Here is a 27635-nt window from a genome sequence, read left to right as displayed (position 1 = left end):
CTGCTTCATCCTGGGAGGACAAAGAGGAGGTGCCAGCCTGCCCCAAACCACTTGGGTCCATGGGCATTGAGGGGTCTGCACCACTGCCAGTGTTGGGGGAAACAGCCGAGTAGTTGGCCCGTAGCCCCCACTGGGGGTGGTGCTGAAGCCGACGCAGGCGGGGTGGGCGGTACCACGGCTACCAAGGTTACCTGCACTGACGAGGCTCACACATACAGCACCAAGGCCGAAGGAATCGGCACCAATGAAGATGGCACCCCAGTCAGGAGTGGCACTGAGACTGTCTGTCCCCTGAAAGCAATTGGTCTGTTGGTTCCTTTCACAGCAGTGCTCCTGGAGCAGCTGAATGTGCCTTGCATGGTACCATGGGAACCCTGATACCTCCAGCAGCAACAGGGCCCCAGGCTGTGGTCTAAGAAATTGGCCCTGAGATTTGTGATATGCTCACGGAGTCCAAAAGGGCCATTGTGGAGGCACCTGCCAATTTTGATGGCTCTGTCTATGCCTGGAGTATTGGCTCTGATGGGATGAGGAATGGCCACTCTTACTCCTGTCCTACCCTGAAAAATGAGAGTTCAACTCCGTACCTGACACCTCTGACACTGAGGACCAGGAAGGCACCTGACCCACAGATACCTGCCTTGGCACCAACTGTGTCGGTGCCTGCACTGGCACCACAGTTGTTGCCTGCATCACCGGTGTCGAAGATGGTGCCAGCATAGCTGGCTTGCCCTGTGATGAAAGCTGGCTCTGCACGTGTGCCAACGGCACCAAAGTCCTTGGAGGCAAGGTAGGCATTGTGATACTCAGGAAGCTCTGTTTGATATCCTCAAATCTTAGTTTTTTATTTGAACAGATGGACATTTTCATACACAAGTGAAAAGTGAAAGGAAACTATATGCCATTTGTAGTACTTATTTATGTTACTTACACACACACACACACACACACACACACACACACGCACGTACCCTTTGTCAGTCTGTAGTTCTCTGTACCATCCATATCCAGAATACTGACACATTTACTGTATATCCCAGACAAATCAGACCTTGTGTTTTCTCTACTTTCTGAGCACAAGACCATTTCTCTATGAGGAAAAATTCAAGTGTTATGCTATTAAGTTTAATTTTTGCATCTTACAGCATCTGGACTTATTAATGGTGAAATTCTGACACCTCTTTCAAACTATGCTGTACATTAGAATTATCTTATATGCATTAATCTTACTTATATCTTCAGTGTTTAATTCTGTAATACTTAAGCAGTGAACAGATCCCACCATTTTCTATTTAATTATCATTTTTGCTTAAACCTATTTTATTAAAATATAAGATCCTTATTCCAGATCAGATATGTAGACTGAATAAGTCTGAGTGACTCATCAAATGAAATAATGTTTTAAGTACAATGGGTTTGCCTGTTCTAACTTCAACCCAGCAGCTTTTAACCCACATCAAAGCCATAAAAGCTTTTCAAAGTGATTTACTTCAACTGGCAATCTTTCCTAAACAATGTAAAGAACTCATCCTTACAGTAATTCTGCTGCTTTTACTAGAATTACACCAGTGGTGCAGGAACTGGGGTGACCTGGCCTGTCCACTTTGCCCAGGGTGAACCTGGCTTCTTCCCCTCCTCTTTCCTCCAAGGCCCTACCGCTCAAGCCAGGTCAGCATGGAGCCTGAGCAGTTGTGGGAGTCATGCTTGTGGACCATTCATCTGCTGAGAGTAACTTCCACCTGAGTCCCTGTCCCCTGGGCTCTGTGCCTGGCCTAGGGCAGGTGGAGGGTCTGCACTTCTTTGCTGGTTCAACACAGCTGCCGATGCAGCTCTCCCAGACCTGGCTCTGGCAGTGGGCATGACTTCATGGTTCACATGGATAGCTGGGGGAGGGATCATGGACACTCCATCTGTCCTGAATGGAGGTCCAGAGGATGAGATATGAGCAGAGGGCTGTTCTCAGTGGGGCTCCTCAAACCATAGGCAGGTGGAGCTCCCCTATAGCTCCTCACAGCTGCCTAAATGTTTCTTATGGCCGGACTGCAGCCTCAAGGTCCTGCCTCTCGGCTGCAGCTGGGTCAGGGAGAGCAGCATGGGCAGCTGTGAGGAGCCCGAGTCCTTTCATCTACTCAAGGCCTGGAATGCTGGGTTGCCCGGCCCCAATACTTGCTCGACTAGGGGTATGACTCCTGGTGGAAGAGGGGAGGTGGTGGCAGGGTAGAGGATGGGCAGGTAGCCCCAAGCCTTCCCACTTCTGTGAAGGCACTGATGCTCTTGAGTTACACTGTAAACTAAATAGGCCTCTCACCTCAACAGCAAAGCACTAGAACTAGTCAGTTTCCAAATAAATAATTACTTCAGGTCTGAAAGTCTTACTAAGTCTAACACAAACAAATCCCTACTAGTAATTACTTGCAATTTGTAAAGCATGTCATCTCTACACAGTATCACAAATCAAAAAAGTTTTGTTACACTTTGTCTTGTGGTCTCTAGATTTTGCTATCACCCATTAAAGTTGCATAATGTATGCCATATTTATGTAAGCTAGCAATAGTATCTCCAGAAGCTGCATTCTTCTCCTCTCCCTAGGCATGCTGATCCAGAAGGAAAGGATGTGTGGGTGTTTGGGAAGGAGCTTTACTGAACAGAAACTGCAGTGCTAGTTTAAAAGACACTGCTTTTTGTTGACAACTTATAACTTGCAACGTTTAAAAGATATGGTGACCACATTTCCCAAAGGGAAAATAGGAAACTGTGGGGGGGCTGGCCCAATGCCACCTCCCCCACCCTAGCTGGTTGACTGAGGGCTCCTCAAAATGTCCACTGGGGCAGTTGCTGATTACTTGAGGCTCTTCCTCCTCTCCAACAAGGCTGGCATTGGTCCCTTAAACTCTGCTAGCTCCCCCTGCACAAGGCGGCTGCTGCTGCTGCTCACTCGAACCTGTGATCCCCACCACATGCTAGAACCCTGCCTCTCACCCCCATGAGAGCCCTGCTTCCCCCCACCCACCCTCCTGCATGTCCCTTCATACCACACTCCATTTTTTGGACAAAAGTGTGTATTTGTCCCATTACTCATGCCAACTGATCAAGACAGCCAGGACATAGCTTAAAAGAGGGACTACCCTGGCCAAAGTGGGACATAATGGAGAACTTTAAATACAGTGATCACATTTGGCTCAATTACATCTGTTAACCAATTAAAATAGATTTATGCAGTCCACACCTTGTCAAGCATTTTAGTTGACACTCTAATTCTGTAGGTTCTCTTTTCCAGAAGAGCACACGCATCAAGTCTTTTCAACCAGTGTGTTTCAGAAGGCCCCCTTCTTTTAGTCCAGTGAGACAGGAAGTACCTTGTGGCCCTGATAAGAGACATCAATAATTTTTACTTAAAATGTGTCCAATACTATGGCTGCCACATCACAGATCAAGTAAGCTGTAGATTCTGATCTCCAACACTAAATGCAGAAGCTTTGAAAGAAAAGCAGCGTTCAAAAGCAAGTAAGACTCCAAGCAAGAATCTACATTTGCATTTAAAGTTTCAGAAAGCTGAGTAATAGGAACTATATTAGATACTGTAACTAGCCACAGACAAACAGGAAAAGTGTGAATCCACAAGGAAACAACTCAAACAAACCTTATCTTTATCTTTCCTCCATGCATCTATCATATTTCATCTTACTTCTGTCAGAAGCTCCACCCCTCTCATTACACACCAGGCATTCCTCCTCCAAAGCTAGTCCTTAAAAACAAAGGACCTGACTGCAATCAGAACTCAATGGGCAGGCCAACTGATGGTTAGCAGACTCCATCACAGTCAACAGACTGCTGTACAATCCAGGCAAATCCAGTAGCACTGCTGGCTCCTTCATTCTTTTCAGCACCACACTTCTGTATCAGTATATTTATAAAAATTCTACCTGACTTGAAGTTTTGATTTTCTATATTGCATTATATGTGTTGGAACTATTCCTTCTTTGTTTTCATGAAATTTAAATTGTAGGCTCTATTAAGACTTTTTTTTTTCTGTGTCTGTACAGCACCAAGCACAATCATCATTCAGACAACAAAATTAAGGCAAACTCTTCCCCAGGTCTTTTTGGAGGATGCTATGAGAAATAGCACATATATGGTCATTTATCCTTTTGAAGTCAACGCAAGCAAGAAAAATGTTTCCCAAGTTGTGCAACACAGGTAAATCTCTGATGCAGAAATAAGGTCTTTGAGACCACAATCACAACTGCCTTCCAGGAAACTCTTAACTAACATTAGTGTTTCAATAACTTATGAGAGTAAACCTCTAATTGATACTACAGCATTCACACTCTTGGAACAGAGTGATACTGTAAATATGTATGACAGCTATTTTCCAGCACTGTTAGAGCTGAATAAAACTGGCATTAGTTTGCAACATTGCTGGAAAATGGTTTCAAACACTTAAATTATACAGGCTCAAGTATTTCTAGGTGTGAGATGAAGGGTCTACCTATTTATGTATGGGTGAGGTCTTAAAATCAGACCTAACCTCAGCAAGTGGGGAGTCACAAAAACAACCCTAGCACCGTATTGCTCGATTCACCCCCAGCAGCTGTGGACAGGGACTGCTATGGCTGGGTTGGAGCACCCCCACCTGTGGTGGCTCTGTGGGGCTGGAGAAACCTGGAGTGGTTTGGAGGCTGCTCTAGCCTCTACTGGTTAACCATTAACATCCCTGCTATCAACTGCTTTTCATTTTAAAGTTTGAGCTGAGCTAGGTTAAGTTTATTTCAGTATACTTCCCCAACTACTGACATGCTGCTGAAACTCTCTGAAAGAAGAGGTTGTACTCCTCGTGGGACTAAATCTCAGCAGTGAGTTAAACTACAGAATATTCTTCTACACTCAGCGAAAAACATTGACTACAAAGGAATCAGTTTATCATCAGTCAAGTAAGCAACTACTAATGCACCAACACATCACGATTATAAGTGAGAAGGAAACAACTGCAAGACTTTGGGCTGAACTGTTAGGAATTTACATCAAGATGATTTGTGCGTGATTACATCACCTGTCACTTTGGGCTTTAATTTTCAGCGGGGGGTGAGCAAAGGAGAGGAAGTAACATATTTGATCTGCAATTTTCACAAAGCTCTGAACATGCTTCAGAAGTAGTCCACATCACAAAGTAAAACTATCTTATAAGTTATGTCAAGATTTTTTAACATATCCCATTTACTACCCACATGTGAAAATGTCAGATATCGTCTAAGAAACTTTTCAGCATTCAAAGTCATGTGATGCAGGTGTTAAGTTCTAGGATGCTGTTAGTGTGAAACTATTTTGTTGATCATTGTTGTAGCCAGCCCAAGTGGCTGTCACTAATTACAACTCAAGAGTATGAACTGTTGACAATCAACCACTGGTGACTGAAAAAACTACAGTTTAACATTCTAAGAAATGTGAATTTAAGCCAAAATAAGTGTGTCCATACAGAGATTTACATTGGTTTAACTGTGTTTTTTTCCAGTTTATCTTGAACTGACTGGGAATCAGTTCAAGCTAAAAATCAAATAAGCAAGTCTGTACAAGAGTTTGACATAGTTTAACTAAGTTGTGTTAGTTTGTAACCTCACAAAACAAAGCAATCAGCCCTGTAGCACCTTAAAAACCTAACAATTTTATTTATTAGGTATTAATAATTGGCTCTATACAATCACACAGTGTCTAAAGTGCAATTCATTTTTTAAATGACAAGCAAAAGAACTTTGCAGCTGCTCATTTACTTAGTTTCTGAAGTGGTGAAACCTCTGCTTATCTCTAACACAGAGAAAGGCAGAGGCTTTCCAATGTTCAAAACATTTGTCTTACCTACTGAATGCCAGTCCCTTGGGAGCACTGCTGTTGGAATTTCTGCTTGACTATTGCTGCAGAGATAATACAAAGCAGTTAGTCACACATGGCTAAGTATGAACTAAGTTCAATATCAATACATGCTTTGTAAATTTTAAACGGTATCCTATAGAGAGTACAACATAAGATTTATAAACTGATTCTGTTGAAAAGGTCATTTCCAAAATTCCTACAAAATAAAATAGGCTAGTTTAACTAAGGCACCACCTAGTGGCATAATCTCAGCATTTGTTTATTTTCAGTGTGAGGTTAACTGTATTTAATGTAAAGCACCATGATCTGTCAGTTTATTTTAGTATTTCTTGTGTCTCACCCCACAGTATGGTCTTGTCTACACTAGCACCCTCCTTCAAAGGAGGCACATAAATGGGTCTGCTTGGTGAATAGCAATGAGGTGCTGTGCTGCATATGCAGCACCTCCTTAGCACAATTTCTGCCAAGTGAACTTTGAAACTGCTAACTTTGAAGCGGTGGCAAGCAGTCTAGCCGCGGGTGCTACTTCAGAGTTCCCTTACTCCCAAAATGTTTTGGGAGTAGACAAGCCCTAAGTTCAGACAAGTCAAAATATCAAGCATTACAATGGGAGGCAGAAGATGTACAAATACTAACACGACAGAATTGAAATATATGGTCTTCCCTTACTAAGACATCTGTATTTTTGAAGTATCACTAGTTATCTTATCACTGGGCAAAAAATTCCAACAGACAAAATATTATAGTATCAAAAAAACCAAACCAAAAACCCAAAGCAGCCCAAATACATAGGCAAAATTCTGCAAGTTGGCAAAGAGGAAAACCAGTTCACGCTGGCCCTCAGGAAGGAATGTTTTATCACAGCAAGAGAAGTTAGTTCCCAAATTATACAAAGGATGTGGGTGGGAAGAATAAGAACTCTGCTAACAATGCTCACAGCACACACATTAGGATTTCCTTATAGATAAAAGGTATCTTTTTCCCTAGATATTTTACTGAACATACAGAAAACAGTAACAGAGAGGAAGCCGTGCTAGTCTATACACTATCAAAACAAAAAGCAGTCAAGTAGCACTTTAAAGACTAGCAAAATAGTTTATTGGGTGAGCTCACCCAATAAAAAGCTCACCCAATAAACTATTTTGCTAGTCTTTAAAGTGCTACTTGACTGCTTTTTGTTTTGATACAGAAAACAAATTGCAAGTGCATTATATGCCCGCCATTCTCCTTGAATCTGACAAATCAGTCTTCTCCTGTATGACTACATCTTTAAGATCTCTTTCTCATTGCATCAACATTGAGAGGGTTTTCAGGACAGGGGTTAATGTAATTATAGTGATTTAATTTAAAAAGCCAAGTACTTTTTCTGACTGTTGCTAAAGGCAACTCCAGCACTGTTTGCCCTGCCTTTGATCAGAGGTTGGATCCAGCTACAAAGTACTTATTGTAACTTCTTCCCTGAGAAAGAAGGTAGGGGTAGGGGCGGGCGGGGTGTGTGGGGGGGGAAGAAAGTTACATTTGGACTCCTATGTGATTTTCTAGCTGTGAAGAACTGTAGATGTGTTAGAACTTAAAGGTGGTGGCTTTCAGAGTGAATCCATGGCTACAGTGAATTGATTTTAATCATGATTTAAAATCAGATGGCAGGAAATCTTGATTTAAATATAATAATGTACTATGTAACAATCATAATAGAAAATAGAAGATACAAGCCTAGATCTATTAGAATAGCTTATGTAGTGAGCAAAGGCCTTATACCGTAAGTAGGAGTAGTTGCTCAATAAATTAGCAGAAGTAAATGAACAGCAATCTAAAGTCATTAAATGGCACAAGTAGGGTGACCATCCATCCTATTTTGGCTCAGACAGTCCTGTATTTCAGGTCTCAGAAAGGCATCCCAACTTATCTTAACAAAAGGGCTAACTGTCTTGTAGTCACACACTCTGTTGAGATGCCCTTCCCGCAGGTGAGTGCAGTTGCAGCTGCCAAGTACCAGGTGCTGGCCGGAGAGCATGTGCAGCACGCACTGACCAGCCAGGTGTGCAAGCGGCAGCAGGAGGGAGCCATCGCGGTATGTCCCCACACAGTCCTTTTTATTCTCCCTCCAACAAGGGAGAACCCCACCCAAGGCAGGGTTTACAGCCCCGTTCCCAGCTCCCTGTGGTTTGGGGAAGCTGGAACCCTCACCTGTGGGGCTTGTAGCTCTATACCCAGCTCCCTGCAGCTTGGGCAAGCCAGGAGCTGCATCTGCAGGGTTTGCAGTGCAGTTCCCAGGGCCACGCAGCTCCGGGAAGCCGGGAGCTGCATCTGCGGGATTGCAGATCCATTCCCAGCTCCCCACAGCTTGAGGCAGCCAAGGAGTGCCCAGCCCACAGGTGGTAATTCTCATAGGGCAAATGCTCCTCGAGCTTGGGAGCTCCCCTGTAGGATGGCAGCCCCAGTTGCCAGCAGCTTGGAACAGCTGGGGTACCCTTTAATGTGGGGGCAGAAGCTGAGGAGAAAACTTCTCCCCCTCCTTCTTGGGGCAGCAGCCCCATTGCTCAGGGCAGCTCCCCCACAGCCAGCCCCCTTCTCTGCTGGGCTGCATTCCTGGTGCCCCATGGCAGGGCAGCCTCCCCCACTGACAGGGAGGACCACCCCCTACCAGCCTGCAGGCTGCAGCCTTCATCCCTGGTTTCCCTGTCCTCACTGGAAAACTGCAGCCCCTATGCCCAAGGGCACCACTGCAAGGCAGGAGATCCCCTGTCCTGTGCCCCACTGTAGGGCAACAGCTGGGAGTGGAACACTTTAATCCTGCACTCCTCATGTGCTCTGGGTGGAGGAGAAGCCCCTGGAGCTCATGGGTCAGAGTTAGGGCCAGATTAACCTCCTGTGGGCCTGGAGCCCAAACATTTATGTGGGCCTTTGGGGAGCAATGGAAGGTGGTGCAGGACCGAGCAACAGGCCCTTCTAGAGAACAGTAACCATTTACTGGTAAATATATATTACCTATAAGCTATAAAAATGTCATATGTCTTTTTAATGGGTGCTCAGTAAACAATGTTATTTTGAACATTTGTACAGCATAGTTCTGATGAATTTCTACTGAATTCGCCGAAGTCCAAACAGTTTTACCAGGCTTCCTGTATTTGGCATAGGGAAATATGGTCACCTTAGACAGAAGGCTTTATTGGTTTGCAATAGTCACAAGTGTTGCAATCTGCTGATACAGTACTTTTGGTAGAGTACATCAGCAGATGCCCAATTGCAGGTAACAATAGTAATTCCACTTACCTATATATTAATGAGCTCTGCCTAATTAATATACAGGCTAAGGCCACCCCATGTAAGAAAGTAAGGAAGGGAGGGAAAGAACTATTTGGTCATAGGCATAAGGATCATCAAGGCCTATGAAACTTCTGGCCTTGGGTACATCTATTGGAGTTCGTCATCAGCATGTCAGAGCAGATGAGAAGGGGCAGATGATAAATCGCCGACAGGCCAGATGAAGTTTGCCCAGTTAAGCCCCTGGTGGGCCACCGGGCACTTTATCTGCACCTTTGCAGCTACAGCCATCTGCCGCTCCTGCTGGCTACACAGATAAATAAGGTGTCTGACAGCCTACGAGGGGCCAATTCTGGAAAACTGCACATGGTCTGTGGGCCAGATATTGCCCATATCTGCTCCAGAGCTCTCCCCACAGATGAAGCAAGTAAATACATGTAATATTGCCCATCACTCTTACAGAGGTATAAAAATCTCATTTGACTTGCTTGTACTGTTTTACTTATTGGACTAATCACTACCATAAAATTTTTTACAGTTGCTGACTGTCTTCCCTCAGTATGTGTATTGTCGTCACTGTTGTTCCCCAGAGGGCTTCCAAAACAGTAAACTCTGACAATACTCTGCCTGATCTTGGGATTAATTACATAATGCTAGTTGGGCAAACTAAATCAATAACCTCACAAAAAAAACCAGATCATGCAACATAATCATCTTATTTATTTTTTTTAATAAAGAGTGATTTGGTTTGATTGGTAACCCTGTTAATTACAACTAAATATAAGCTTGTACACTATATCTGGTACTTTTTACTACAGGTTGCACCTTCAAAAATGGCACTCTGGCAACATCCCTTGCTCGTCAGGATGAGGGAAGCTCCTGGACCAGAAGGCCAGAGCAGAAGAGCACCCAAACTGGCCTCCTGGCAGCCCCACGGGGCAGCAGGGCCAGAAGCAGCATCCCCGGGTGCCAGCATCCCCCAGTGTGGAGCTGTGGTCTGGGAGCCGGCAGCCGCTGTTTATTTAAACAACTAACAAATAAATGATGCTTAACATACAAAGTATAAAAATTAAGAATCTGAATAAATGTAACATATTAGAAAATGGTAAATGATACTTTTTACTTGCTAAATTATTATTTACTTGTAAATAGATTAACTTATACATAGAATCAAATTGTGTATGGATGGAAATTGGAATTCAATTACAATGCACAAAAACATTTAAAAATCATTAAAACAAAAAAGCAGTCAAGTAGCACTTTAAAGACTAACAAAATAATTTATGAGGTGAGCTTTTCGTGGGACAGACCCACTTCTTCAGACCATAGCCATACCAGAATAAACTCAATATTTAAGGCACAGAGAACCAAAAATAGTAATCAAGGTGGACAAATCAGAAAAAAAAAAATGATCAGGGTGAGCAAATCAGAAAGTAGAAGGGCGGGGGGAGGGAGTCAAGAATTAGATTAAGCTAAGTATGCAAAGGAGCCCCTACAGTGACCTAGAAAATTTGAATCTCGGTTCAAACCACGTGTTAATGTGTCAAATTTGAATATGAAAGAAAGTTCAGCAGCCTCTCTTTGAAGGGTGTAAAATTTCTCTTCAGTAACACGCAAACTCTTAAGTCATTAACAGAATGGCCCACTCCATTAAAATGCCGACTAACAGGTTTGTCGATCAGAAGTGCTTTTAAGTCTGTTCTGTGCCCATTAACTTTTTGTCTAAGACAGTTTGAAGTCTCTCCAATATACAAAGAATCTGAGCATTGTTGGCACATGATGGCATATATGATGCTAGTTGAGGAACATGAGAATGTGCCCATGATTCTGTGAATAACCTGGTTAGGTCCAGTTGTGGTATCTGCAGAAAAGATGTGGACAAAGCTGGCAGCAGGCTTTGTTGCACGGAAAAGTTCCAGGGCTGGTGTTCCTGGGGTATAGACTGTGGCTGTTGGTGAGAATCCTCATAAGCTCCCAAGCTTATTCAGATATTTAATTTTTATACTTTGTATGTTAAGAATCATTTATTTGTTAGTTGTTTAAATAAATATGTATAGATATTAAGCTCACCTAATATATTATTTTGTTAGTCTTTAAAGTGTTACTTGATTGCTTTTTTGTTTTCATAGTATATAGACTATCACGGCTTTCTCTTTGTCACTATTAAAAATTACTAGTTAAAGTTATCTTAAATTACCTATATACATAAGAAAAGGTTTATGAAAACACCTTTTGTATAATTTCTTGTATAATTCTTTCTAAAATAATTCAGTCAATTAACAGAACTGGTTACTATATCCTTCAAGACTTCAGATATAGATCTCACCCTCTTTCAGAGACTGGAAGAGGAATAAAAAGCTTTCCTGGTTTTTCAATTCCCAGGTGGTTTCTCAACAAATAAAATCTGAGCCATTCTTTTTAGGTAACAAATCTGAGGAACTGTCACACATGGAGATGTCTAAATGTGCTCTTCTAACGTCATCTAGACATTGGTAGAGGAAAAAGCTGATACATTTAACAGTAATAAATCACCAGGATCAGATGGTATTCATGCTCAAGTTCAGATGGAACTCAAATCTAAATTGCAGAACTACTAACTTTAATATGTATCCTATCATGTAAGTCAGTTTCTGTAACAAATGACTGGAGAACAGCTAAGGTAATGTCATTTTTTTTTAAAAAAAAAGACCTTGGAGGTGATCTTGTCAGTTACATGCCAGCAAATTGGTTGTATTAGGCAAACTGATGGAAACTACAGTAAAGACCAGAATTAGGAGACACATAGATCAACATGATTTGTTGGAAAAGAGTCAACATGGTTTTTGTAAAGGGAAATCATACCTCTTCAATATAACAGAATTCTTTGCCGGGGCAGGGGGTCAACAAGCATGTAGACAAAGGGGAATCCAGTAGATACAGTATACTTAAATTTTCATCACCAAAGGCTATTACTTAAGCAAAGAAAACTTTTGGGATAAAAAGGAAGATGCTCTCATGAACTGCAATTGGTTAAAAGATAGGAAACAAAGGGTAGATATAAATGATCATTTTTCAGAATTGACAGCGGTAATTAGTGGTGTCCCTCAGGGATCCATATTGGGATCAATTCTATCCAACATATTCATAAATAATATAGAAAAAAGGATAAACAGTGAGATGGCAAAATTTGCAGATGATACAAAACTACTCAAGACAGTTAAGTCCCAAGCAGACTGTAAAGAATCTCATAAAATTGGGTGACCAAGCGACAAAATGGAAGATGAAATTAATTGTTGATAAATGCAAAGTAAAGTGCAATTGAAAATATAATCCCAACTATACACATAAAATTATAGGGTCTAAATTAACTGTTAACCACTCAAGAAAGAGATCTTGGAGTTCTCATGGACAGTATTCCCTCTAATGTTTTCCACCCTTGAGCAGAATGCATTTTCTTTTGTGCACCCAGTATGGAGGCGATGTGTCACACATCACCTTCAGATTGGTGCTCATAACAAAATTCATGCAGTGGGAGTAAAGCTAAGGGATTTTGATTACAAGAGGGGGCTTAGAGCTGGGGCAGAGGTTGGGGTACAAGGGCTCTGGCTAGGAGCGCAGGCTCTGGGATAGGACTGGGGCTGGCAAGGATGACTGCCCCCCAGATGTCCCCAGCAGCTTCAGGACTTGAGCAGAGAGATCTCTATCTGCTGTACTCCGAGTCCCTACGTGGGGCTTAATGGGAAGTTTCATGGCTGGATAGGGGGAAAGTAGATCATGAATAATTCTCTGCAATCATCCACTCAAAGTGTAGCAGGATTCAGAAAAAGCTAACAGAAGTCATTAAGAAACGGATAATGGAAGTTATCAATTTACCCACGTGTGTGTGTGTTGGGTCCTGCTCCTAGGGGGCAGCAGCTCACAGGAGGGCATGGCCTACAGAACGAGTTCACCCTGCAGAAGCAGTTCCTGTCCCATGGGGTTGGGTTTCTGTTCCAGGAATTGCAACCTGACATATGAGGCTGCTGCAGTGCTACAGTTTTAGCACCACTTATGACAGTGAGACATCATTTGAATGAGCAACGCTTGCACGAAGCTGCAACTCTTGCATGAAGTTGCAATGCCACTCACTCAGATTTGGCCTGCCTGTCCCTCCTCCTCCTCTCCACCACCACATTATGACAAAGGAGTAGCAGAGCCAAAGTTGAACAGTGTGTGTCAGGTCACACCACCGGGTGTCTAGAGCTAGGACCAGCCCTTCAGGATGGTAATCCCAGGAGCTACCCCAAGTGGGATAGCTTTTTCATTTTATATCATATTTGCAAATAATGTACCTCTGCTTATGAAGTACCAGAAGTAGTTCATTCTCCGCAGCTCATGCAGGCCATGGCCACTGTCAGGTTTGCCAATTAGTTCAAAATGTACGTGGCAAGTTTGTGATGTGAGTTCTAGAACTGGGATGTAACAAATTCATCTACTATGGGCCCAACTTTCACATCCTCTGAACTGAATCAAACTGGTAACAGAATAGTCTCTCTAGCCTGTTATCAATGCACTGCATTCCCCACAATTAGTACTAATGTTAAGAGAGTGTTCCATAGGTATATACATTATACTCCTCCAAGTTATATTAGGAGACTATTCAGGCTACAAAATAAGTTAGGAAATGTCAGAATTAACTATGCAACTTTAATTCTAGCCACTGTATATATACTATTTTTTCTGCATGTGGCTTTTCTACCATGTTTGAATCTAAAATTCACAACACAGAACTCTATCACTTGACTTTAAGTTGTAAGTGTTAGAGGATAATTAACTATTCTGACAAAGTGGGTCTTTACCCACAAAAGCTTATGCTCCAAAATACCTGTTAATCTATAAGGTGCCACAGGACTTCTTGTTGTTACCTATTCTATATGGACTAGCCTCTAGATAGGCATTAGACACAATCTGTGGGAGAACAGTATAATGCTGGATATCAGGAGTCCTTGGTTTTCTAATCCTGGCTAAGGAAATATACTATGAAAACAAAAAAGCAGTCCAGTACCACTTCAAAACTACTTTAAACACTTTAAAGCTACTGGACAGCTTTTTTGTTTTCACAGTATATACACTAGCACAACTGTCTCTCTGTTACTATTGGTTATGGAAAGGATGTGTGGAATAGTGATTAGAGTAAGTGATACAAAGAGCACAGCCAAGCTAGATCTAATACAGTACCTTCCATGTTGCATGCATCTAAGCAGGTTAAGACTTGGGTCTGCCATAATAGAGACCTGAGTTCTGTTCCTAAATATGGAATAAAGCTTTGCTCAATAATAAGGGTTTAACTCATTGTCTCCTGATTCCCAGCCTAAAGCACAAAACTTTCCATATATTACAAAGTATTTTTTGGGGAAGGGTCTCTCTCCAGCTCTATCTCTAAGATGTCTGACACTTGGATGACCTGATCATGTATTAGAAGAACATAGGATGTGCTAGGCACCCACCAAAATTACTATATTTTAGCTGTGTCTACACTAGCTCCCTGCTTCAAAGGGAGCATTGTAAGTAGGGTGTCGTGAGACTATTAATGAAGTGCGGCAGCGCACATGCAGCATTTCATTTAGCTAATTCTCCTCTGTGGCAACTCCAAAGTATTAAACTTCGAAGTGCTGGCTTGTGTATAGCCGCAGCTAACCCGCAGGTACTTTGAAGTGCCTGGCCAACTTCAAAGTCCCTTTACTCCTCAAAATTTTGACAAGTAAAAGGGACTTTGAAGTTGCCCAGGCACTTCAAAGTGCCAGCTTGCGTGTAGCCACAGCAGCATAGAACCAGCAGGTTAGCCATGGCTACACGTGAGCCAACACTTTGAAATTTAACACTTTGGAGTTGCCGTGGGGGAAAACTAGCTTAACAAAATCCTGCATATGCACCGCAGCACTTCCTTAATAATCTCTCGACGCCCTACTTACCATGCTTCCTTCAAAGTAGGGAGCTAGTGTAGACACAGCTTTTGTGCTTTCACTATAGAAGCTTACTCTATAGACTCTATCTTGCAGTGTCCCATTCCCAGTTCTGAGGGAGGATTAGTGTTGTTGGACGTTACCCAGAAGTTACTCAGCATGTTTCATCAACTTCAGAGTACAACTATACAGGAAATGCAACAGGAAAAAAAGCAATTGTTTTTGTCCTCATGAGCATTTTAACAGCTCGGAAGAAAGGGAAAGTGACAGAAAAACTTAGATCAACTCCTCTCTCCTTGACCTTTGTGGGAGAAGGATCTGTTGGTACTGCTTCCATTTCCTAATGTTACTGAATCCTCTCTACCAATGAAAAATATAGTTGGGGATGGACAGTTTGTAGGTTGGAAAAGATAGGTTGGGTTAGAAGATGGGAGAGAAAAACTGAAAAAGATGTTCGCCTTCCAGTTCAACCTATTAGCTAAAATAGTTACCAAAAAACAAGCAAGCCAAACCAACCAAATAAATAAAACCCAAAAACTACTCACATCTAAACAGGACCCCTGGGCTACACCAAAGTGCTTTAATAGAAAGGGTATTATAAAAGAGGTTGTGTGTGGATTTTGATTAAAATTGCATCAGAAAACCCAAAATGCAGTTTTATACAACACATCATTATAGCAGCTCTACATAGTAATAGTCTGTTAAAGTAACCATTAAAATATTTGGTTTTTACAGTGTTATTTCATTAGGGTAAATTTATTCAAACTAGGACTTAAATCATGTCAGGGTATACAGTAATCTCCCAAAATGTGCTATTTCAAGTTGCACTTAAAATCCCCATCCTGGCTCAACTCCCCCAGCTCCACACGGCCCTGGGTTCAACCCCCCTCAACCCTCTGCGGCCCCAGTCCAACCCCCCGCATGGCCTGGCTCACAACCCCCCACTCCCCAGGGCTGCGCAGCCCCAGCTCAACTCTGCCCCTCCTGCGGCCCTAGTACGTCCCAGGCTTAACCCCCTCCCGCCCCTTCTCCCACAGCCCCAACCTGCCATCAGGCTTAACCTTCCCTAGCTGGCCCCCCTACAAACCCAGGATTTACCTTTCAAAAGGAACTTCAGATGCTCATGCTGTTTCCCCGGCTACAGAATGTGTGTTCTCCTGGGGAAAAAAGCTCCTCCCCTACTTATGCAAAATTCGAGTTATGCAAGGGGTATGGGGAATGTGCACTTTACTCTTACTTATTTCTCCCTCTTATCTTTTTTGTAAAGATTTAAAGAAACATACAATGCCACTACACTGAAAATGCTTATATTTAAAAAAAAAAAAAAGAACAGCTGTGTTTTGCTTTCATGGTGTGCACATCAGGCAGAGCATTAAAATACACAGGAATTGTACAAGTTCAGTAAGAGAGGGCAGAAAAGCAAAGAGAATGCACAGCAGACTATGCTCAGTACCCTCAGTTTATAACTATGCAGTCACCTAAGAGTGAAAATTTTTGCTCTCATTTCAGAGTCAGTTTCCATAATCAGGACAGGTTAAGAGACACCATTTTAAAAGTAGGCTACTCTATAGGACAATCAATTTTAACAGCTTTATCATCATCGTGTAACTGACTTTGTAATTATATTGTAGAACTCAAGTTCCGGATTTCATTTCAGGAGACTGAAACAGTTTTGCTCTACAGGGTGGAGACACTGCCTAATCAAGTTTCATTCTGCCAGTGGGATACACATTTTGATATTTCAACACAACAGCTAGGAACATAAACAGAAGTTGTATTTGACCTTAGAGAGGGAAGCAGCAAGCCCAAGAAGCCAAGTTCCTTTGTTTTATATTGAACTGTTCCATGGAGCATGAAAGAGAGTGCCCAGAGGTATTCACTCATAATACAAGCCTCAGCTGCTAATTGCAGATCTGATTTTTTCCAACTGATCAGATGTTCAGATCCACTTTGGGCCCTTCTCTTTTGGAGATCAGATGCTAAATTCACCTCTGGATCTGGGGTTTCAGCTTCTGATTGGCAATGAACTGAAGTGGACTCCCTGCTAGCTTCAGACCAATACACAAAACAAAAAGCTGTATATGGTATCACGCCCCAAACTGTGTGTGTGCTGCATATGCAACTAGCCCCATTCGTCAGCTGCTCCCCAACACAGGCCTCTAGGGGACAAAGGGCTTGGGACAACCCCACTGCTGTATCCCCAACCACTGCACCCCTTTCCCTAAGTTCCCATCACTGCTCTATCCCACCTCTCCCTGCCCTGCACTATCTCTGCCCCCACTCCACCCTTCCCTCCTATCCCGAGAAGGACGTTCAAAGGATTAGTCAGGGGCTGGCTGCTACCAGCCAGAACTGAAATGACCTAGCTCCGACCTACTCTGCCAGCTCCCAACTGCATCACTCCACTCCCTGCCATCAATGGGTGAGAGGGGCAGTTCCATCCCCATCCCTTAAGCCCCCTCCCCAAAATACAACAGCTGGGAACCAGCTGGACTGGCTGGGTCTGAGTCAGGGCTGTCCCATGTATCTGCAGAAAACGTGGCTGTTTAGGGCACCACTAAATTTAGGCGTTACCAAAATAACTCCCAAATTAAGTGGCTCCCTATGCTGCACATACCAAGTGATGGTCAACTGAAGCAACCCCAATGTCCCAGCTTCTCAGCCTCCTGGCCCAATCCCTGAGCCCCCTGCTCTGCCTCCCTGCCCCAGCGGCCGAATCCCAGAGCCCCCTGCTCTGCCTCCCGGCCCCAGCGGCCCAATCCCCTGGCCCTTCAATCCCTGTTCCACCTCCCCTTGCTGGCAGCCCAATTCCCCAGCCCCGCGGCCTGACCCCGCAATACAGCCCTCAGCTCCAGCAGCCCAAGTCCCCGCCCCGCTTCCCGACCCCATTCCCTCCGTCCACCCGGCTGCACTGCCCCCACTTCCAGCTGTTCTCCCACCTGCCTCCCCGCCCTGTTCCTGCCCCACTCGCGGCGAGGGGCGGGGGGAGGCTGCAGGCGCTGGGATCGCGTGGGGTACCCAAACTCATAAGGCTGGGCTGGGCTGTTCTGCTTTCCGCCCCCGCCAGTGAATGCAGGGGTGGCACTACCGCCGCCCGCCGGCTCCAGGCCTGGCCGAGCAGGTGCTCGGGCTGTGCAGGACACCAGAACCTGTAGGGATGGCCCCGGCACGGCCCGGGATAAGGGAGGCTTGGCCGCCCCCCGCCTGAGACCCACTCGCCCACCAGCATGTGGGGTGGGGGAGGAGATAGGGGTAAAGCGGAGCCCTACGGGGTCTCCTGCGGAGACGCGAGACGAGCGGAGTTAGGCAAAGCAGCGGAGCCCCTGGACCGTCCCAGCCCCCGCCCGCCGGCAGGGCCGCTCTGCCCGGGGCTGATGGCAGCGGCGAGACGCGCACACACCCAATGGCTCCTTGCTCGCCGCCGGGGGGGCGGAGGACAGCCGGCACCTTGCGTGGCCGGACGCGCGCTTGCCAGGGGCTGGTCCCGGAGGCCATCCGCGAGGGGGGCAGCCAGAGCCACACGCAGCAGGCGGGATATCCGACTGCCGCTCCGCAGCCGCAGGTCCGGGGCAACCGGGCGCTCGCTCCGCTCCCTCCCCCCGCGCATACCTGGCTGGGCCGGGCCGCCTCCGCCAGGCGCTCAACCTCCCCGCCGCGCGCAAGCCCCACCGGGGACCGGCTCCAACCGGCACCTCAGGCTCCACCCCCTCCTGATCACGTGGCCGCCCCTCCGCCAATGGAGTCCAGTTGGCGGAACCGCGGGGGAGGGGAGCACCGGAGACAAAGGCGCAGAGCTTCGTTCTACCCCCTACAACTTCCAGGCGCACCCCTCGGTCTGCCCCTCCCGCGACAAGCGGGGCGTCGCCGGCGGGAGAGGGACCCGGCCCGGGAGGCGGCGGGAGCTGCCTGGGCTTCCCCCGGAGGCCCCGGCCAGGGTGAGGACAAACCGCCTCGGGCTCCTCATTGCTGCAGCCAGCTTGGGCGCGCCGCTCCCCCACGCCGGGCATCGTACCAGGGGCGCGCCCCAAAGCCCAGCCGGGCTGAGCGAGTTGTGTGGGCATCCAGGGACGCGCAGCACCACAGACAGCGACCGCTCCCAGCAGCCCCTAGCAGGCAGGAGGCGAGGGGAGAAACAGCCTCGTTCTACTGTGGTCCCAGAGCCCGGGTGTGGGTCCCCACAGCCGGGAAAGTCGCCGCCATCTCCGGGCTGTGCCTGAAATCGGGCAGCGCCCCCCTAGGGCCCGGCCTTTAGACTCACGCGTTTCAGAGAAGTTACAGGTGGACGGACCCCTAATTCATCTACTTTGTGATTTCAGGTTTGCTCTGTTCTGCAGCGCACTTGTTGCTAGTCCACAGAACGTGGCCCTTCCTTTCAAGCTGCTAAACTGCATTGAAGAAGTAAAAACTAAAAGATTTACCCAGCATTCCTGTTCCAGGTAACAGAGAGGTAACCCTGTTAGTCTGTATTCTAACAAAACAAAAGAGCAGTCACGTAGCACTTTAAAGATTTACAAAATAATTTATTAGGTGATGAGCTTTTGTGGGACAGACTCACTTCAGCTTATCTCCAGATGTGAAGAAAGGGGTTTGTCCCAGGAAAGCTCATCACCTAATAAATTATTTTGTTAGTCTTTAAATGGTATAGGACTGCTTGATTGTTTGTTTTATTCCAGGTTTAAAAAAAAATGTTTCCACAGAACTATCACGTGGGATAGTCATGGAGAGGAAGATAGTCCTATATTAGCTTCTGCAGAACTGGATGAGAAGTTATTTTAGCATGGACCACACTTAATAGCAATATTATCTTTCGGACTATCTCCTATAATATATTCCTTGCACATGATAAAATAATATGCCATTAGTAACTTTTTATACTCAAGATTGCTTTCTTTCTTGCTGTGTTCTGTGGAGGAAATAACTTTGCATCACAAAGATGCAATGATGTACCATGATGTATTGAGCTTTTTTTTTTCTTATTATGAAGCACCTGACATTTGTGTATTAGAAATAACAATGTTCAAAAACAACAAGAAGTCTTCTGCCACCTTATAGACTAACATATTTTGGAGCATCAGCTTTTCTGGGCAAAGACCTGGGTGGTCAGATGCATGAGTCATGATCATAACAACATTGCCATTCTGGAGTGTTAAAATTGAGTTGCACTCAGTGTATTTGACATCAGTACATTTTTTGCAAAGATAAGTAACCCATGAAAGCCAAAGTTGGCAGAAGCCATCCTATGAGCTACTGCCACAAGGATTTTCCTTAATATGTACATTCAGAAACTAATGCTTTGTGAGTGGCTGTAGCTCTTCCATGCCATTGCAAGTTCTACTGGGATCCCTAGAATAAAAGATTCACTAATATGAAGAATTCTTTAAATACATATTCACATTTATTTGACTTTCCCTCTTCACTTCCCTTTTAAAATGGCAGTATAAATTTTTCTTTCAAACATGATCGGAAAGACTAGCTGCCTTGGTCCATTAAAGACTATTTTTTAAAAAAATTCCTATTTATATTTTTCCATCTAGGGCTTATAATACAGACTGCTGCCTTCTTTTAGTATAGTGACTCAGCCAGCCAGCCTGATCTATTGGCTGAATTTTTATGTCCAGTTTTAATTCTTGGCAGCTCTATAACAGAGATTCATTTGAAACATAATTTACAGTATGGTATTACTCTTTATACCCATCCCACTATAAAAAGCCGTTTATCCAACAACCAGGTTGGCTTCCAGGAAAGTGTATTTAGTTTCAGGAATATCTGTTTTTCAGAAAGGCACAAAACTTTTTCTGTTAAGAAGTCAAGAGAAGGGCATAAATTAAATGGCAGAAACTCTGGATTTCGTGAAAACAGGCACATCCAAATTCTAAAAACAAGATAATCTTGTTTTTAGTTCCAACTGAAACAGATATTTATAAAAATATACACTCTCTTGGAACCCAAGCATACCAGATCACAGACTATGAAAATGAAAGATTCAAAACAAAATGGAAACTAATTTCATCATCCTACCCAAAGAAATACAAAAATGTAATAAACATCATAAACAGTGACATATAAATTGCTTTTTAATAATCCAGAATATTATTTGTAGCCTCTGCCCAAAGAAACGTTTACAAACATAGGTTGTTTTAATCCATAGTATCCCTTTAACTTGCAGGTGATAGATTTTGATTAGCAGTACCTCTAAATTCACTTAAGTGACAGTCACGTCTACAAAGAAGATTGAATAGAATTGTCTACAGCGACTGAACTTAGAACTCTTCTTTATGCCTGGTAAACACTAGATAGCATGCTGGCAGAGTTCTCCTTAAAAAAGCAATTGCCATTTGGCTCATGACATTGCTATCCCCTTGGCCAATTGCATCTTGATTTTCATCCAGAAATAAATCCTCTCCCATGTCTATGCTTTCCTGATACATGATTTAATCCATTCAGCTGTAATAGAGCTATTTTTCCCCTTCCTTAAAAAAATAAAATATTTTCTTATCCTTTTAATTCTTCTAAATTTTAAAGCTTGAACAATATCCAGTGCTGCCATATTGTTTCATTGGCAGTAACAGGATTAAAACCAAAAGAAGATGAATTAATATCCCGTTATATTACAAAACCAGGAGCAGTTCTGACAAACATTCTGTTGTGCTAAAAATTAAAGGAGATTTACCAGATTAAGTCATAAAATTGAATTTGCACCTCAAAAGTTGCTTAACAGCCACATTAGCAATTGCTAGGCACTAACCTGCTAGCTTCAGTAGTTACTGGCTCTGTTAATGACTTAACAGAGAGAAAAGCATAGGGAGATATCACAATCCATCAACTGCCACCTGGAAAAGTCATATGGATGAAGAATAAAGGTGTCTAAAGGGAATACAGGTCAAACCACTTTAGTCTGGAACTCTTTGGTCCAGCAATATCTGTGGTCTAGCATTGTAGGGAACCCCAAAACCACATATGTTGTGAGACCAGGGAGTCAGGCTGGCAGGCTGAGAGCAGAGCCCTAGGACTGGTGGCCAAAGCCTAGCCCGGTCATTGGTAGAGAGCTGGAGGAGAATATTGGGTATCTGTATCCTAACAAAACAAAAAAGCAATCATGCAGCACTTTGTTTTTTCGTTTTGTTACAGTCTTTGAGACAGTTACCTCAGGATCATGAAGACAGATGAAGTGGAATAGGAAGAACAAAACAAAACACTGAAGTTGTCAGAAGACTGAGTAAAAGTGGTAGCTATCATTAAGGGGCAGAGTGATTGGTAGTCCTAAAAGCTGCGCTGAAGCTGTGGTGTATAAAAGAGGAAAGAAAGTAGTTAACTGCATGTAGGAGAGTGGTTTCTGTGATGTGGCCAGAGGAAAGCCCATACTGATAACAGTTAAGTATCCTGAGAAGAGAGAAGGTAAGAGAGAGAAGAAATAAAGGTATTTTCAAGGCACATACAGAGAAAGGGAAGGTTTGAAATAGAGCAGCAACTGGAATGTCAGGATCCAGGAAGTGTCCTGAGTAACAAGAGGAAAAGAAAATACACACATATGGTATACTGTAGCATAAACAGTGATTTTTCTAAACCAGATGTTTTCCACATCATGAACTGCTCTTTAAATTCTGGTGAAGCATGAAGATTACACTTCACTACCCCAAAATACTTCCATGGGTCTTTCATCTGCTGAGCCTAGCATATTGTCGTCACTTGCTAACTTTGGGGTTTTCTTCTAAAGATTTACCAAGACAACTTCTAACCAAGTCGGGCTCAGAACGGGAAGTGTTCTTGCTTTTGGTAAGGTTCAGCACAAAGAAAATATTTGTTGACTGTGGAACTCCTGTAGGTCCAGACGACTGCAAGTGCATAGCTATTAATGACTGACATCAGCCTACTAGAGCTTTACAGTGCTCGCAGATTCCAGTCACTGAGGTCCTGCTGTCTACATGTACTTTGACTTCATTGGAAAACATTGATCCTTACAACTGTAAGTTAACAGAATTGCAGTTTAAATGCTAACACTGTATCTGCAGATATTTGGAACACTTTTCTTGCATCCAAGACAGGAAAATATACTTTAATGCATTCTTATTCAGATCCAGGCTTTTTATTTGAGCCCATCTCTTTCCTCTTGTCCTTTCCTGATTTCTGCATATAATTCAACTTGGACATGGAAAAGCTTTGTTACTCTCAATGTTGCTTGGTTAGTTTAAGTTCTTGGTTCTTAAAACACTAGCATAAACTTAATGTTTAATCTGCAAATACTGCAGCTAAGCTGTTTACAGCCAAACTAAAAATTGTATTTTTGAAGAATAATTTCCTTAAAACTTAGGTTTTGTAAAACCCTTTACAAAATAAAATATAAAATTCAAAAATAAAATATCTTTTCCCAAGCTAGCCAGTGCTCCTTTAGCAGATTCCCAGAGTTGTAATCTAATTCTCAAAAACCCTTTAACTATGTGGTGAAAAGAAGCAAATACAATCAAATAATATAGGATACTTACAAAAGGTTATAAACTCATATCCAGCTAGAGGCTGAACCCAGATTTAGAAAGAACAGTGTCCAGTATTAGACTGTAGGATATTTTAGTAATAAAAATCTGGACTTATCTGTCTCTATAACTTATAGTTTGGTATAATGTTTTAGATTCTTATTTTTAATTTTTCATATTCTGTGGTTTGTATTTATTTTTGAATAGGAAGAGGACTGATTTTTTTTAAGAAACTGCCCCTTGAAATCTCACTCTCTCACTGACTGAAAATCATTTACTGACTAAAATGACATTAATAAAATTCCCCAAGCAGGGGCACAACTTTCTGTTCTGGGGGTGGCATTACTTTAGGTCCCCTTCTCCTCTCACTGCTCACCTTTTGAGCATTACTATTTAGCTAATGTTAATTATTTCACTCCACCTTTTCAGTGTATTAACAATCAGTTAAATAAGTTTGCATAGTTTTAGTTGTGCCTAATATTTTGCAGGTGTGGAAGAAGCTTAAGTTTCTTACATGTACTGTCATACTACAGCCCCCTGGGGTGGGTGGTCAGGGTAAGGGTTTGGGGTGTATGTGTGACAGTACAGTACCTGTAAGACATTTAAGTGTGCTGTGGAAGGGGGGAGGCCTCAGGGCACAGGATTACAGTGTGTATGTGGGGGGACTCAAGGCAGGGGATTTAGGTGGTGCAAAGTGGATGTGGGAGATGCAAGAATCAGGCAGGGGCTGGAGCTGGGGGACTTCAGGATTAAGGGCAGAGGGCTGAGGGTATGGGGAGTGAAGGAATCAAGGCAGGGGGCTCAGGGAGGGGGGTCAGGGCAGGGGATTGGGACACAGACACATATAGCAAGACGTGGAATGGGTGGGACGGGACACACACACACAGGAGGTGTAAGAGGCCATGGGGTTGGGGGATGGGATGGACACACACACACACTCTCTCTCTCTCTGCAGCCTGGGTATGGGGGTTATAAGACACAGGGACGCCAGCTGTATCAGGCGTGTATGCACGTAGAGACATGGTAGGGCATATGTGGCTTATGGGTCAAGGAGAGCACAGGGATATACCCACGATGGTTGGAACAGGGGGTGGGGTGTGGTTGGTGAGAGAGCGAGAAGGCCTTACGTGTGTGTGTCGGGCGGGGGTGTTCTTTCAGCGTTTTGTCATTTCTTTTCTCATAAAACTACAGTTAGGCAGTAGGGGAGTAAAGGCACTTCAAAGTGCCTGTGGGTACACGGTGTGCCGGCACTTGGAAGTTTGACACTTTGAAGTTGCCACAGGGAGAATTAGCCTAATGAGGTGCTGCATATTCATTGCAGCACTTTGTTAGTATTCTCTGCTCAGTCTGATTACCATGCCCCCCTTCAAAAAAGGGGGTTAGTATAGACACAGCTTTGGTGATCTAGAAGCAGTGCTCTTTTGGAGTTCTCTGCTGTCAGAATTGGATCTTGATCTATCAGCATGATAGGTAGTAGGTAACAGTTTTAGTTACTATTTTAGCAGTTCTCTCTTTCCTTTTTATTCATGTCGGTAGTAATTGTTGGCAGTCTTTCCCTGATTAGATTTGTCTAAAACCATGCATTGAAAAGCATCTATTTTTCATCCATTTGTTTCACTGAATGTCCATTGATATTATATCAGTCTTGGGGAAGTGGCATTATTAATTTCAGAATATCTGTAGCTCTCCATTTTACAAATATTCTTCAAACGTATGGGTTCTTAATCACTAGCATAGTTAATGCATTTCTAATTAGATGTATCATAAGTAATCAGTTTTATGGGAGTAATATAGCAATCTTTATTGATTACAGCGCAAGAGAGTGAATATTTTATTATGTTGTGGAAGATACATTGCATGAAACATAAAACTAATGTTCAGTTTCTCTTTTCCTTATCATTTTCCTTTTGTGCTTGGAGATCCAACTATTAGAGTATAGGATCTTCCCCATCTAACTGACCCTATTAAAATATTGGGGCCCACTTAGCCATGTGGGCTGAGACCATAAAGGACATCAAGAAAGCTAAGAGGAGGAAGATGTAGATAAATCTATGTAGATAAATCTGAGCTGCTACTTACTTTCACATTAGTTCTAGTTTTCATTTATCTGATCTACAAAAAGGATGTGGACAAATTGGAGATAGTCCAGCGGAGGGCAACAAAAATGATAGGGGGCTGGAACACATCACTTACACGAAGAGCTAGAGGGATTTAGGCTTATTTAGTCTACAGAAGAGAAGAGTGATCAGGGATTTGATAAGCAGCCTTCTACTACCTGAAGAGGGATTACAAAGAGGATGTAGAGAGGCTGTTTTCAGTGCTGACAGGTGACAGCACAAGGGGCAGTTGTCTCAAGTTACAGTGGGAGAAGTCTAGGTTGGAGAGTAGGAAAAACTATTTATCAGTAGGGTGGTGAAACACTGGAATATGTTGCCTAGAGAGGTGGTGGCATCTCCATCCCTAGAGATTTTTAAGTCCTAGCTTAAAGTTCTGACTGGGATAATTTAGTTGTCATTGGTCCTGTTCTGAGCAGGGGTTTGGACTTGATGACCTCCTGAAGTCTATTCCAAACTATGATTCTCTGATCTGCCAAACATGATACCCTTATACCCATCACTAATTTCTGCTGTCACCCTCTGTAGAGAGCAACATTCCTTTTATGCTACTTATAGTGCTGTCAGACTTTGGTATGTGATAGCAAAAGAAATCACAAAAACTAAATTCCATTTTGTGGTGTGGTAACTCATCACTAAAAAGTGTTCCATAGATACAAGGGGCCTGCCTTTTGCTGACTGTGGGTTGCTGGAATGGCAAAATGAAAATTCTTATTACTTTAAAATATTTATCTCCATGTCAGACTTTGTCAGAAAATAATTCACTGGTTCTGCCAACTGTAATGATTTGTAGTTTAGCTAAGTGGTGGTGGGGGGGAAACCCTAATTTGTTCCACGAACTGCTACAAAATGTAAATCTGTGAAGAATGTGGGCTATGTCTACACTAGAGGGTTTTGTTGACAAAACCTGGGGTGTGCCCAGGTTACCCAGGCATTCTGTTGCCAGTAAATTGAGAGAATGCAACACTTATGTCAGTAGTCTTATCCCTCTCCCCACGAGGCATAATACCTCTGTTGACAAGTATCAGAGGGGTACTCAGGTATCTCAAAAAAAAAAAAAAAGTAGTCCTGGGGCACCTGATAGACTAACATATTTTGAAGCATAAGCAGCTGACGAAGCAGGTCTTTCTCCATGAAAGCTTATGCTTCAAAATATCCGTTAGTCTATCAGGTGCCCCAGGACTTCTTGTTGCCTCTGTTGACAGAAAGCAGTCTGGAGGTTCCTGGGGATCCACTCTAAACACACAGGGCGTCTGGGACACTGGGCAGCCCTCTCTGCTGTGCTTACAGTTGGATGTTTTGTCACGAGAGCAGCGAGGCAGTCCAGCCCCTCTGTCGACACAGTGGATGGCTCTTGCGAGCCACTTGGCAATTTGGCCACAGTCTGTTGACAGAAGTTTTTGTCAGAAGATATCTTCTGACAAAAACTTCTGTCAACAAATTGCTTTAATCTAGACTTAGCCTTGGTGGAGAAGCCACAAAAAGTTTAGAACAGTGGTAGAATGAGACTGTAAAAGCAGCATGAATGTTAAGTAAAAATCCCCCTCAGACTAACAAAACTAAAACGTATTGCCTTGAGGGGCATGGAAGGGACAGGTCCTTGGGCAGAAGAGGTGAGACTGAGTGGACTGTCTCTCCAAGCCACGGAATCACCCACTGCCTATGGGCATAATCAGTTAACTATTGTCCTCCAGCAGCTGAATCTGCTGCAGAGCCATGCCATTTATAGGGAGCAGAGCAGCCTGGGGCTGGGGCACTCTGCTTCCCCCTACCATGGTACGGAGGATGCTGGACACCTGCTGCAGCACCAAGCTAGGCCCTACCGCCAGTAATCCTCTGCTTTGTGTCTTCTGGAGGAGAAGGCTTTGGGCAAGGTGTGAAATGGGGGCAGGAGGGGACAGAAGAGGTGGGGCTTGAAAGAAGGTGTGGAGTGAGGGCAAAGCAGGGGAGGAGGCCTGGGCAGGAGGGGGAGTTGTGTAGGGGAGTATATACTCATCACTGTA

At 43.7% G+C, this 27635-nt stretch overlaps 2 protein-coding genes and 1 long non-coding RNA gene across 9 annotated transcripts in view; 2 read left to right on the top strand and 1 right to left on the bottom strand.

Moving 5' to 3' along the window:
• The window catches only part of LRRC8B (leucine rich repeat containing 8 VRAC subunit B), a 32799-nt gene extending 14108 nt beyond the window's left edge, over window positions 1-18691 (bottom strand). Inside the window, exons 1-3 of one of the 3 annotated variants that reach the window (XM_075003105.1) lie at window positions 18660-18691; window positions 5851-5906; window positions 3227-3365 (exon numbers count right to left, since the gene is read on the bottom strand). The gene's annotated coding sequence lies outside the window, so the exon portion shown is untranslated. Of the gene's footprint in view, window positions 1-3226; window positions 3366-5850; window positions 5907-18450; window positions 18536-18659 lie in introns of those variants that run through there. The other 2 variants (XM_075003106.1, XM_075003107.1) reach the window with 2 other exon arrangements.
• LOC142017817 (uncharacterized) lies at window positions 421-10326 on the top strand. Its single transcript, XR_012646597.1, has 3 exons — window positions 421-790; window positions 4044-4197; window positions 9948-10326. It is a non-coding gene; the product is annotated as an uncharacterized LOC142017817 (long non-coding RNA).
• Window positions 18692-18835: 144 nt separating the features above from the next.
• Window positions 18836-27635, top strand: part of KYAT3 (kynurenine aminotransferase 3) — a 48089-nt gene continuing 39289 nt past the window's right edge. Inside the window, exons 1-3 of one of the 5 annotated variants that reach the window (XM_075003499.1) lie at window positions 18836-18985; window positions 19367-19486; window positions 22873-23013. The gene's annotated coding sequence lies outside the window, so the exon portion shown is untranslated. Of the gene's footprint in view, window positions 18986-19366; window positions 19498-22187; window positions 23014-27635 lie in introns of those variants that run through there. The other 4 variants (XM_075003501.1, XM_075003503.1, XM_075003502.1 and 1 more) reach the window with 4 other exon arrangements.

The sequence above is a fragment of the Carettochelys insculpta genome, chromosome 9, assembly GCF_033958435.1.
Source record: "Carettochelys insculpta isolate YL-2023 chromosome 9, ASM3395843v1, whole genome shotgun sequence".
In the NCBI taxonomy this organism is placed as follows: domain Eukaryota; kingdom Metazoa; phylum Chordata; order Testudines; family Carettochelyidae; genus Carettochelys; species Carettochelys insculpta.
This window is presented reverse-complemented; position numbering and strand designations above follow the sequence as displayed.